Source organism: Phalacrocorax aristotelis, chromosome 3 (assembly GCF_949628215.1).
Source record: "Phalacrocorax aristotelis chromosome 3, bGulAri2.1, whole genome shotgun sequence".
In the NCBI taxonomy this organism is placed as follows: Eukaryota; Metazoa; Chordata; class Aves; order Suliformes; family Phalacrocoracidae; genus Phalacrocorax; species Phalacrocorax aristotelis.
In genome coordinates, this window is record NC_134278.1 from 121,071,599 (window position 1) to 121,084,955 (window position 13,357).

General features: G+C 39.6%; 1 protein-coding gene across 3 annotated transcripts in view; it reads left to right on the top strand.

The window, feature by feature from the left end:
• The window catches only part of AKT3 (AKT serine/threonine kinase 3), a 153,397-nt gene that overhangs the window by 54,093 nt on the left and 85,947 nt on the right, over window positions 1-13,357 (top strand). The window lies entirely within an intron of this gene.

Sequence of the window (13,357 nt, forward strand, 5' to 3'; positions counted from 1 at the left end):
AGCCCAGACAGTTTGCTGACCTCAGATAGACCTTTAAGTCTCTGACTTGTCAGACAAGAGGGGCAGCGCTCTTAATTGGCATTCAGATCACAGGCAGCCACTGGGCTCAGCGCATAGCCAAGTACTGCTTTAGGATTTAGACAAAGCCACTCTGGCAAAACATCCCAGTTGTCAGGGTAGCTGGCGGTTTCCTAAAGAACTGTTACATAATGGAGAGACTAAGAAAAGCTTTAGGATGCAAATTTTTTTTAAAGTAAAAATTAAAAAAAAAAAAAAAAAAGAAAAAAGAAATAAGTAAGTGGCGGCAATTTGTGAAAAGAAACATTCTCTGCCCGCCTCCCCCCCCCCCCCGATGATCTCATTCATTGTTTCATCCTTCTGTTTAACTTCTCAGGGTCATAAATGTAGTTTGCTGTTTAAAACTGTGGTGATGTCACTCTAAAGGTATTTTGTGGAAGAGGGGAAGGGAATTATCTGAAAGTATTTGGGAATCAACACTTAGAGATTTATTAGCTTTACTCGAGGTCAGCTATTTGCATTTCTTCTTCTTTGTGCTTAGTGTAATGTAAACTGGGAATTCAGCTATAGAGTTAATGTTTACATTTGAAACATCCCGTGGAACAGAAGCGAACGTTGTGTTTATTGCTACAGCTGCCTCCTCGGGTGAAATCGTGATCTAAAGTCTCGCTGGTCCCCGGCCAGATTTACAACCTGCCCCCATGTGCCGATCCCCTCGCACAATGCGAGGGTTTGACGCTTCCTGGTACTGTTCCTCCCCTGCAGTACCAGCATGACATCATCCCGGGCGCTGCTCCGAAAGCCGCTTACAGCCCCTGCCCGCTCTGGGAACAGGATATAAGAGGAGCAACTGCTTTACGCTGTATTGGGGTTGTGAAAGTGAGCGCCACAAAGGCTACTTAAAAAGGGTTGCTGCACCGCGGTTAGAGTGGTGTGGGGGACTCTCATCTCCATCACAACGCACTAGCTCTGCCGTGGATATTTTGGCATAAGCAAATTTCATTTAGTCAGCCGTGGTTGTAAATGCATTATAGTGTTTTAGTTATAATATGGCCCTGTTTGACAAACTGCTTTTGAAAGTGTACTTATTTTAAATATTTGTTCAAGTACTGCTGTCTCACCCCCTTTAAATACCGTTCCAACCACTAGACATTGCTTATCTGTTAAACAACAAACCGGTGGAGTACTTTCACCCAGCCTGCTGAAGAAGGATTTCAGGGAGTGTGTACATTTTCGGTAACCATATGATCTTACTTGTTTTGGGTTTCTTTTTTTTTCAGGCAATAAGGAGGAATGGACTATGGAGGCAGCCAGAGAACACAACTTCCAGCATGTGTTTTTGTAGGGAGAGTGTCCTCACTGCAGAACCTTGGTCTCTGAGATCAGATGCCATTCTTCTGCCAAAACCCTGTTATTAGGTGTTTGAGGGGACCTTACAGAAACACTTAATATGTCACCAACTTCATTTCTTACCTAGCAAACTCAAGACACTGAATTATGTTTTCTGGCTGGTCTGTAAGCAGTACTTTCCCCACTGCAGCAAATCATTAAAAGGAGTAAAAGAATGAAAGATCAGTTTGGGAAGGCTGACCCATTGATAATATTGTAACAGTATAAGTAATCATGCCCAAAACATGTTGGCAGTAGTCACAACCCAAATCTCCAATAGCTACATGGACTTGCCGAAGTAGCCTTCCACTTTTCCTCTAGTTGTATTTCATTTGGTTTGTTGGTAGAGTAGCCCTACCTCATGGGCAGGGTAGTTCATTGGTCCCAGCTGCCAGGGCTGTATGAACAAGCTTTTAAGTGGTCACTCTTCTCCAGGCTTTAGTTCTCTGGAGTGTTTGATTTGAAGACTGCATTGTGCATGCCAGGTTGTTTCTGACAGACTTCTTAATTGCTCCTGCTAACTTTGTTCACTGCCAGTCCTTTCCGAAACTGGGGTTGTATCTAACTGCTCCCATTAGCTATGCCTTTTAGCTTGCTCTGTTACCCAGCCTGTTAGCTGCAACTCATCTCTTGCCTCTCGTAGCAGCCCTGAGTGTTTCATTTTTGCAGTAGATAGTCATGTATGCAACCTGTATGGAGCCCTTGTCACAAAAGGGGGACTTTCTGAAATGAGATTTTATTTTCCTTACCAACAATTAAACAAACTCTCACTCATGAAAACCTTTGGCTAAAGTTTAGTCACCGAAGCTTACAGGCTGTGACTGTGGGCTGCATGACTTCATTTGGATAGTAGTGAACACAGATTGCTCGTGCTTTCTTCAGCATATTAATAAATACCATAATTTCTCTGGCACTGCGAGTTAGTTCTCCGTAACAGGAAGATTTCAAAATAATATGAGAAATATATGCAAGGTCTGTGTAGGTGAGATGCTTTGGCTCATGCTACTCACTTTTTCATTCCTGATGGATGTTAGCTTTGGTGTCAGAAAAGGAAAGGTTGATTGTCCCTTTCAGGCTTTGTCCTGCTTGCTTACCTAAGCTTTGGAAGGAGCAGCTGGTCCATCCTAAAGATCCTCAGTCTTCCTGAGGAAATCCAGCAGTCAGATCTGAACTTCTCAGATGTAATGCATGTGTAACCACTATGTAGTGTTTTGCAGGAAGAGTATAGTCTTAAAACAATAGTCCGGTATGAGACTTGCCAGAAATGCTAGCTAAGAACATCAGCGTGATACAGAAATTTCTGTCCTTTTCTTCTGCCTAACTCTTTTTTTAGGAAGATCTCACCTTTCATCAGAACACATGCAAAAAATGAAAAATCTGGATGCAGCATTCATGGAAAAGGGGTTTTAAAAGAAGAGTGTAATAAAATGCAGTAAATGAGGGGTAACTGTAATGCTATAAAGCTCAGAATGGTCTCATGTTAAAATCATGTTTCTTCCCTGGAACCCATGGCTGGTTAGTATATATTTTTTTTCTTTTACTGATGGACTGGAGACTTGCAATTTCAAAGCATTTCTTTAGAATGTTTTCACATCAATCCCGTATGCATGCTTAAATATATGTCCTGTAGTAAAGTGAATGTAAATATATGCATGAATTTTTCAGGATGCTGCTAGTTTGTAAAGCTTTAATACTTATATCAAATAACGTGTATTTCATTGCAAATGCTGATAGTGACCTCCTTTGTGTACTCTTCTTTTACTCTGCCTTGTAGCTTTTGCTTGAAACAGAGAAACAGTGCATGCTTGTGTGTGTAAATGGGATACCAGGCTCCAAAGTCCTCCTTACGTTGGAATTCAATACAGTATTTCTCCTAATTAGTTGCCTTTGAGTCTCACAAAGAGTCTTAAACAAACAAACAGAAAGCGGATGTGTCTGCATGTAACTTTATGCGTGGTGATGATATGAATGAGTGGTAAACACCCTTATAGTCGTATTTTCTGTTTAACATATAGCTGACTTATTTGACAGTAAAATAACTGGACCATATTTGTGTATCTCCTTGGAGCTGTTTAGGCATTTCACAGCTGTTTGTTCCCCCCTTTCAACCCTTTCATGTGGTGGCAGTAGAAGTACCATTCCCATCAGAAATTCTGTACCAAATTACTCTTAGTCTACTTTACTGCAAAATCAGAAGGGTTAGCTTAAACCATTACATATCTGTTCATGTGTCAAGACAGAATGGTTATGATATACTTAGATTAGCTAAACTAATGTCTGGCTTTCTCTAGAAGGGGGAAGAAGGGGCTGCTAAGTGCGACCTTTGCATATGCGTTTCAGCTACAACTTTTGGTGTAGCAGCAGTGTTTATCTAAGTGAGCATTGTTGGTTCAGGGAATTAAACTGACTTAAAAAAATACCCTATACAAAAAAGAAAAGTCTAGCTCCTTGAATTACCTTGCTGCAGGTCAAATGAAAGGTAGTGTTGATGCTGTGCGGTGTTTGCATTTTTCCAGTGGCTGGGTGCTACTGTATTGTGAAAGTCGATTTGGGATTACAGTGTGAGCACTAGGAATACAAATCACAAAGATGACTCTAATACAAGACAACATTCTCTAACTAAAAGCTTAAAGTAACTCTGGTGTTTCTTCATATTTGAATACACAAGCTGTAGATACAGTCATCTTTATTTTTTTTGATAACTTGCCAGGTTTTTCTGTTTGTCAAGAAAGAAGCAGCAGAGAAAAAGAAACGTCTGTGTCATTGTGGGGATTGGTTGTAACTCCGGGGTTCACTATGTACATCTTTGCCATAAGAGCTAATGGAGAAAATGAGAGCAACTATTGGTTTGTCATCCTCTGGGCTTCTCCAAGGAAGGTGTCTCTCTGGAAGAAACCCAAAAATTAGCTTTGCATGGAATTTTCTAGGCATATGATGCTCCCTGCATTTCTGTGGGAGGTCTTGCAATATTACAACATTTTATTAACCTTTTTGGTCATTTTTTTGGTCTCTGAGGAAATAACTGCTATGAATATAGTGTGTATTGCTTGGCTGCCCCAACAGAACAGAAGCTTTCATATCATTACCAGCTGAGCAGAAGTTGGTGGGAAGAAAGTAGTGGCCATTGTTAAAAATGTACAGAGCTCTGTAAATCACCTGTTGTGGACGTCCACAAAAACAGAACTCTTCTGTTACAGATGAAAAAGCATTAGAGGTACATTTTTATATTGGTGGAGGATGTCAAATTAACCTGTGAACGGTAGGCTGTCTCCTAGTCTTGGAAAGGTGCTGTATCAGATTTTCCTATGCTGATCTTAGATTTTCCTGTCTGTTTCACCCAAGGTGAGTGAGTCTCTCTCTTTGCATCACCTGTAGCCTGTCCTTCCTCTAGTACTGTGTATTATCATCTTTAGCCCTTCCACCCAGCTATGTTTTTATTCCCTGGGCAGTCCCAGTCTTTGCTTGTTAAGCTTTTAATTTGTGAAAAAAAATCTCTCAGCAGGTGCTGAATATGGAATTATTCAGTTCAGTGGTTAAAATCTGGCAAATCATAAGGCAGGAGAATTGGATTTTAGCTATCTGTAGATGGCACTGCCAAGCTTATGAAATGAGTAGATTAGGGTTTGACTTTGGAGAAAAGGCCACTAGACTTGTTCATTGTTCATGTTGAACTCACCTGTAGAAATGCATCAATGCGGTGATGCGTTTGGAACTGCTGAAAACCAAGAGCTGTGTAGATGCCACAAAAGGCTGAGTGAGAATAGAAAAACACTTGAATACATAATTTTAATAAGAATAAAAAATAATGTAGAGGTGCTTTGTATGTATTTTGTATTCATTTAACAGAAGGAAGCATGTATATTCTGACCAAAGAATTTTTAAAAACGTTTACTTGGAGCATATTAGAATGAGTAGCTCTCTACAAGCAAGACTTTTCACCTCCCATCGTCTGATAAAACTAGAAGTTCTTGTTATTGAAAATAAATCTTATTAGTTAGTTCCTGGGGTCATTTCTGTAAAAAAGGGAAATCCTGAACATTGAAGGTTTACTATTTTTATGGTGCTATTTTGGCAATTGTCCTTGGTTTTCCTGTTCACAATGAGTGTTAGAGGAGTGACCTGGTATTTGTAGGGCTGTTAAGTGATTTAATACAAACATAATCTTATAACTTGTGGCACTCTAATGATAAGCATGAACTTTTCATGGTGCATAACTGAGAGGATAATAAACTTTAAACAGGACGATAGAACCTTAGCTTCACTTGAGTTTACAGATTGCAACCAACACAATACTGAACAGGTACAGGGGGAAAAAAACCCAAAGTGTAGGAAAACAGCTAATTATAGTAATTGCAGCTGGTTTCAAAGTACTTCTAACAGTTTGTGCATAATGCTTACTTGAAAGCATCAAATGGGCGCTAGTTGTGAAATAGAACACCTGTTTGTTGTTGAGCATGTGTTTATGCAGATGATTTTTGTTGTCAAAGCACCTTGATGTAGAATAGTCCTGTTTACATTTACATTCTCCCCAAAGGATTAACAGTGTTCTCTCAATAAATTTGCAGTCTATTCTCCTCTCAAAGGCTGCTGTTTGGAGGGTGGTGTGAACGAGGCAACAAGTGCTTGCTAATCACTTGAATATACATAATTAGCGACAGTCTGGTGCACTGGAGTCTTTGTACAACCATAACAATACTGATTGGCAGCAGCAGATAACAATAGTCGTGGCAAGGTGCTATTTGTTGAATATTTGAAGGTGTTTTTCTTTTATATTTGCAGTGGGCATTTTGCGTTAATTATGCCGTTATTCTGGAACTCTCTTACTATGTTGCATTAATGTCAGAGTTAAAGATTGGTCATGTGGCCTGTTGTATACAAAGGAGTAAGACCTTTAGTAAATCCTTTGCTTCTTTTGAGAGTAAGGTGGATTCTTGTTTTCTTCCTTCAAAATTTTATGAGACTAAGCTGGATTCCATTTTTTCCCCCCTTCCTATTTTTATATAACCCAAAGTCAAACTGGAAGGTATGTCTACAAATTTGGGAGATGAATGCGTGTGATGATATTCTTGTATTCTGCAGTGATCAGTTTTACAACTGCCTCTATTTGACAGGTTTAGTACTTTAGAAAACAAATACAAAACCATTGATGATAAAATTAATGGATAGCATAGACTGTAATGTAATAAATAACACTGAAAATTATCTGGATTGCTTTTCATGTTTTTTACATTCAAACAAAATGTGTTTTGATATGGCAAAATGCTTAACATCAATTTAACTTAATGGCAAATACTAGAACAAGTAGACTATTTATGAACATCTAGAAAATGAGATGAGTCACTGTGGATTTGGGAAGGTTAAATTGTGTCAAACTCTGCAAATTTCCTTTTATTGACAAGGTAGCAGTCTTTGTGTATAGGAGAGAAGCTTTGGATGTTGTATTTTGGATTTAGTCAGGTTTTTGATGTTCCCTTATGAAAATGTTATTCTCGGAATGAGGGACCCATACATTAGATGAAACAACTGAGACTTGTTTCTAAGAGCAAAACTGTTAGAAAACTGTGCTGAGCAATTATTCAAGGTTCGGTATCAAAATGGAGGTAAATATGGAGCAGAATTTTGTTCGGCTTTTCCCTGGCTTGTGCCTAGGCAGTACGTTCACTGATGAGGTGAGTAATGGAAAAGAGAATGGTTATTAATGTTTTGAGGTGTCTCCAAAATGAAAGGGACTGCAGGTGTGCTGGAGGATGGGATTAGAATTCAGAATGGTATTGGTAATGTGGAGACGTGGTGTGTGAGGAGCTGGAAGGTGTTTGGGGGAGCAAGTTTTACATGCATTTAGAATGATTACAAAAAAATGAATGGAGAACGAGTGGCTAGGTAAATAGCTCTTCAGAAAAAGGTTCAGTAGGTACCATGGGTCACAAACTGGATATTAATTATATCTCACTGTTGTGGAGAAGGCAAACATAGGCATGCATAAACAGTAATAGAGTTGTAAGATGCATCTTTCTGCTTCATTGAGCACTTAAGGTCTTAGCTGGACAACTGCATCTGTTTCTGGGTGCTGCAGTTCAGGATTATAAAGACTATATCAGAGACCAGTAATGAGAGTGAACAGCGATTTAGGGAGTGTGACCTATGAGTATAGGTTGAATGAATTGCAAGTATGGAGGCTAAATAAGAAAAGGAATGTGATACTATAATCTGTTCTTCATGTGTACGGCAGAGAGAAGAAATTATGGTTTTAAATTGTTGCAAGGCAGTTGGCTTACAAACTGGGAAAACTTTTTTCAAGTAAGCATAAGAAATAGCCTACTGAGTTGTACCAGTGGCCCATCTAGGCCAGTATTCTGTCTGCAGCAGCGGCAGAGGAGATGTTTAGGAAAAGCTTGCAAGCTTGGCTGTTTTTTGGCCTCTCATTCCCCTTGCACTTTCCCAGTGTCTAGAACTGTTGTATTAGTAAAGTTAGATGGTGTATCTCTGTGTGATCCTTCTAGTACCCATTTATGGACCTGTTTCACTAAGCTCCCTAACTATTGTTTTGTGGTATTAGGTGCACAGCAGTTCTGTGCTTACCTACTGCCTTCATGATTTTGTAAACCTCGACCTTCTCCTCTCCGAACTAAAGAGCGCCTGTCTTTTCACTCTCTCTTAGAAAAGGCAGTTGCTCCATCCCCTGGATCATTTTGGTTGCCCTTCTCTGTATTTTCTCTTAATTACACTACGTTATTGCTGAGATGTGGAGATGCGACTGCACAGGGAAATGAAGATGTGGGCACAGCCGTGTTTTCTGTATCAGCAAAATGGCATCCTTTCTCTTGCTCTCAGTATCCTTTCTGACATGCCCAGCATTTTGTCAGGTTGTTTTGGGTGCTGCTGTACATGAACTTATGATTTCATAGAGCTGTCAGTGGTGAATCCAGGATTCAACTACACTATAATGTGTGGTTCTAAGATAAACATTTTGAGGCATAATTTAGATTATTTTTTCCCTAGATACACTACCTGATGCTTATGTACCTGATGCTCATTTGTCATCTTTGTCTGCTCAATTTTGTAAGATCCTCCTGTTTTTCCATGCCTTAGACATGGCATTTGACTATCCACTTCAGTGTAAAATCTGTAAGATTTCATGGATCACACCGCTGTCCAGGTCATTGATGAAGATGTCATATAAAAATGATGCCAGCATGGATCCCTGGGGAACCTCCTGACTCTTTCTTACGCTGAAAAGTGACCATTAAACCTTAACGTTTTGTTTCTTCTTCCTTACCCAACTTTCAGACTGTGTAAGAACCTCTTCTCCCATCCTATGGCAACTTGAGTTCTTTAATTGTTTTGGGGAGGAACCTTGACGAACTCATTATGCCTGCAGGATGCCCTTTGCCCTCATGTTTATTGCCTGCGTTTTAGAACTCCATCAGGTTAGTGAGGCAGGCTTTTCCTTTACAGCAGCCATGATGACTCTTTCCCACAGATCCATGTAATCTCATGTGCTCTGTGATCATACTTATTTTAGACTCTAGTGACTTACCAGAAGCAGGAGTCAGACTCACAGGTAGTTTCTGGGATCCTTTCTAGAGTATCTGTTTGTTTGAAACTGTGTTGGCAATCCATCAGTCTTCTGTGTGTGTGACCATTTGTAGTGATGGGTTGCACTCCTTGGCCAGCACCTCTGAGGTTTCACATTTCAGTTCCTTCAGCACTGGCTTACTGTCATCCAGTCTTGGTGACTTACTGACATCTAATAATTCCTACATGTTTACATTAAATCATTTAGCCTTCACTTGTCTACTACAGGGAATAGTCTGGGTTTGGGTATCTTTCCAGTGTGTTTAGCAATAAAGACCAGGGTGAATAATTCATAGTGCTTCTCTGCTGTGGCCTTGTTAGCCTTGAGTTCTGCTTCTGTGCCTTTATCAAGCCGTCCTACTGATTTCTTGTCTGGCTTCCCAGTTTTGATGATGACCGTCATTTGCAAGAAGCTCTTCAAATTCTTTTCTAGCTCTCTTAATTTTGTGTTTACATTTCCCTGATGTATTTTATGGCCTTTACTTTTCCTCCTTATTTGGGCAAGCTTTTCATTCTTAATACTGACCTTTTCTCTATAATAATCTTTTAACTTTTCCATTAAGGCATCCAGGTGGATTTTGGCAGGGGGGAGGGAGAGGAAGGGAGACCTGCTTTATTTTCTTTTTGAATTCTGGCAGCCATTTTTCCTGGCCTTACAGTATTTTCAGTAGTCTTCTGCCTGTTTGAAAGGTCTTTTGAGCTTGTCCTTTGCCTTTTTTTTTTTTTTAAAACTTATTTTTACCTATATTTTTCTGTTGATGTTGAATATTTGCATATCAGATTTACTGGGCAGCTTTCTTCCACTCCAGTGCTAAACCTATTCATGAAGCATTCAGATAGATTCCTGGGAGGTGGAGAAATGTTCCAGTAGAGAAGTAGTGTTACTTTAAATAACAAGTTAATAGTAATTAAAAGTAATAATAGTAGTTTCCATCCTGTTTGCAGATCCAGGAGGATCTGTGGACTGCTTTGGAAGAGTCTACAAAAGTTTACTGGAAAGAAACCAGCCAACTTGTCCACGGTATAGGACACAGTACTTCTTTTGGTATTTAGGACTCCATGTTCCTGCTGGAAGATGTATGGGTTCTATGAACTGAAAAATTTTGAAACCCATTGAGTTAAGAAAATCTTTGGGTTCTTCAGTGCTTGTAATTCTTGAGAGTTCCTAGTCAAGTCCTGCAGAAAATGGTTTCCTTGCAGCCTCTCAAGATGCATAGTAAGAATACAGAGAAGTAAATTAGCATAAGGAGATGGGAATTATGAGTTCTGTTCCAGTTTCTCTGTTCAAATTTAATATTAAAATGACTATTTGCATTCTGGAGAAACAGTAGAGAAGAAAAATGGAGAGGATGACTTTAGAACAGGAGATTCTGAGAACCTGTGTGGATATTGAGGGGTATGAGGTTGCCTTGCTGTGGGAAAGAACCTTAATGGAAAAATGTAAAGAGCTATTTAATGTAGCAGCATAAGCAGCAATGGAGCTCTATGACTGAATATTGAATCCAGATGTATTCAGAACCAAGGAGAGGGTGACTAAGAGAAAGATCTGAAAAATACTAAGAAGAGCTCTTGATACCCTCAAAACAAGACAGAGTGTGTTTTGGAAGAGCAGCACTAAAAAACCAAATAGTTTTTTGCCAGTATATGCATAACGGGGGAAAATGCTGTGGCTTGTTCCCTTGAAGAGGTCATACTGAAATGATGAGATGTTCCTTTTTGTCTTAAAATATATGATACCATGAATAAAAATCACGAAATCTCCTATACAGATTTGCACACAATATACTCAGATTAGCAGTGAAATGTGAACTTGTTGAGAATTTGTCCAAGACTTGCTCAGGGTGTTATTCAAATGAAATAGTAAAACTCCAGTTGCTCTTTGCTAAGGACCCTGCCGACATGCTGTTTGAGAAATACTGTATCAATGTTAAAATATTAGATTACTGTAGTTCCTAGTGTGTTTCATAGTCTTAGCTGGGTGCTGCTGTTGTCAGCAGTTTGGCACTTTTGCACTCAATATCATGGACAGAGAGCTCTCTTATTGAGTGTGTCCACATACTTTGTTTCCTGTGTATTTTTGATTTCTCATTATGCTAAGTTAAGCCCATTAGTCCTTTACACTTTTCTGTGTGAAGGTCCTGATTCACAATAATGTAGTAATTTCTTAATATTGTTTTGACACATTAAGTAAATGGAGTTGTTTAAAGCCACTGTAAAGGCAGTTCCTCTAGCACATGGAGTGTTGCTGGGTTAAGAATAAAAATGTGTGCTTGTGTATTTGTTGTGCACAAATACATATTTAGAGAGAGTGAGTGAGCTAAAGGTATTGTGTAAGTCACTGTTAATTTTCCTCCTTAGGCGAAAGTGCAGAAATAGTAACAACCCTACCTCTATGTTGTCTGCTTTGGTGCTTGTACAACCAACAATAGATACCGATACAGCCCTCCCACTGGTAACTCACATAACTAGATCATTTAAACAGATGCGCAGTGTGTCATGGAGAGAAGTTTTGAAAGCAGTATCCAGAGGGTGTTCGCTTTTTATACCTGATCAGATCTAGTGGTATGCTGGTGATGAAGGAGGAGGTTTAGATGGACCCTGCCGGGAACATATTCATGATTGTGATGAATTTAGCAAGACTTGCCAGCTGGTGGGGGTCAGTTATCTGATCTTGCAGGAAATTGTCCCATTCCTGCCCTTCTCTACCTCCCCCCCTGCCCCCCTCCTTCTTTTGTTGTTGTTGTTGTTGTTGTTGTTGTTGTTGTTGTTGTTGTTGTTGTTGTTGTTGTTGTTGTTTACCTTGGGCTACTGAGCTGCACAAGTGGCAGATCAGACAAGGGAGACCACTGGACTGCAGGACTGGAAGGAGGAGAGGAGGAGGCAGGGCTTCTCCTCAGGCAGATTAGCTGTGGTATAATGAAAAATTGCACCTGGAGTTCTCTGAGAGGTCTTGTTGGAACTGGAGGAGTCTGAAAACAGACATACTTCAGGAGAATGAGCAACTTCTAGAGCACTAGAGTGTTTCTATAGCTTACTGATCATTGATCCCTTGACTCCACCTTATTCTGCCCCACACGAAGATAAAAAGTACTTAGAGAATGCCCAGATCTCTGGGAGATGTTGCTTCCCTTCATCATCTCAGATCATCTGAAGAGGGCTTGCTGTCTGTAACCAATAATCATGTCACTAATCATGTCACTAAATTCCAGTCATTCCCTATCAAATCGTGATCTGTTGGTACAAGATTAAGCTGTCACTGAAAACTAAATAGTGTTGGGATAAAATTTAACTGAATTAAACTGTAGACATCCAGAAGAAAAGCTTTTGTTAAAACTATTTCAGCTGTGCTGCTGATGCTTGCTACTCTTGTGTGCGCACTTGGTAAACAAAAATATGGAAGGCTGTTAGAGGAGATGAAAAATTTGTGTCACTTCTCCCTGATGGGGAACTCAAACTCCCTGGGGAACGTCAGCATGGGAAAATGCATCAGCATCATAACGGGCACTCATCTGCGGCACGACCCCTGGAAGACAAAGTAGCGTTTTACCTCTCGGGATTAACAAACATGTGTCAGCTTTAGTACTGTTGTTTGGTAGTCAGGTGATAGACTGCCCATATGTCCTCCTACCTCATTCTGGCATGAGAGTTTTTTATTTTTTTTCCTCTTTGGAATTTGAAATAAAAGCATAGCTTTATTCTGTTGTCATTTGTTCCAGTTCTTATGTCACAGATATGAAATTTTAGAAGACATTTTAAGAAGTTCTGTACCTGAATTTATTTTTCTCACTGTAAATCTTTATTGGAAAGTCTTCTTTCTTTGTTTGGTTATCTTTACTGGGGACATACAGAAATGATTATAGAATGTAGATGACTTACATCTAAAGAAACTTAACTATATAAACAGTTATGCTATAAACGCTCTAAATAGGAAGATGAATGTTAAAGAGTTCTTCAGGCACCGACACCGCTCAAATCCCTTCCCATAGTACACCGTGGTCCTTTTGGCGGTGCCGTGCTCCCAGATTGCACAGAGAGAAAGGAGAGAAGGAAAAGGTTTTTTTCCCAGACACTTACAGCTTGCATCTAAGTGAACGAGTGTCCCCATCTCTTTAAAGTCCCTGTCTCTGGGATTTGGACTAGTGATGTGAGGATTTCTTGATATAAGAAAAGGAATTGTTTAGTAGTTAGTGTTTTGCAGTGGGGAGAAATGGAAAATAATATGTGGCTTCGAAGTACCATGACTTTAAAAGGTTTAATTTCAAAATAACTTCAAGCTTAGAGAAATTGTGTTTTCTGCCTTGTTGTACTGGCATTTTAGTACTCTGAGGAAATAATTTGTAGTTCGTTTCAAGCAAGTTAGAAAACGTGAGTATTA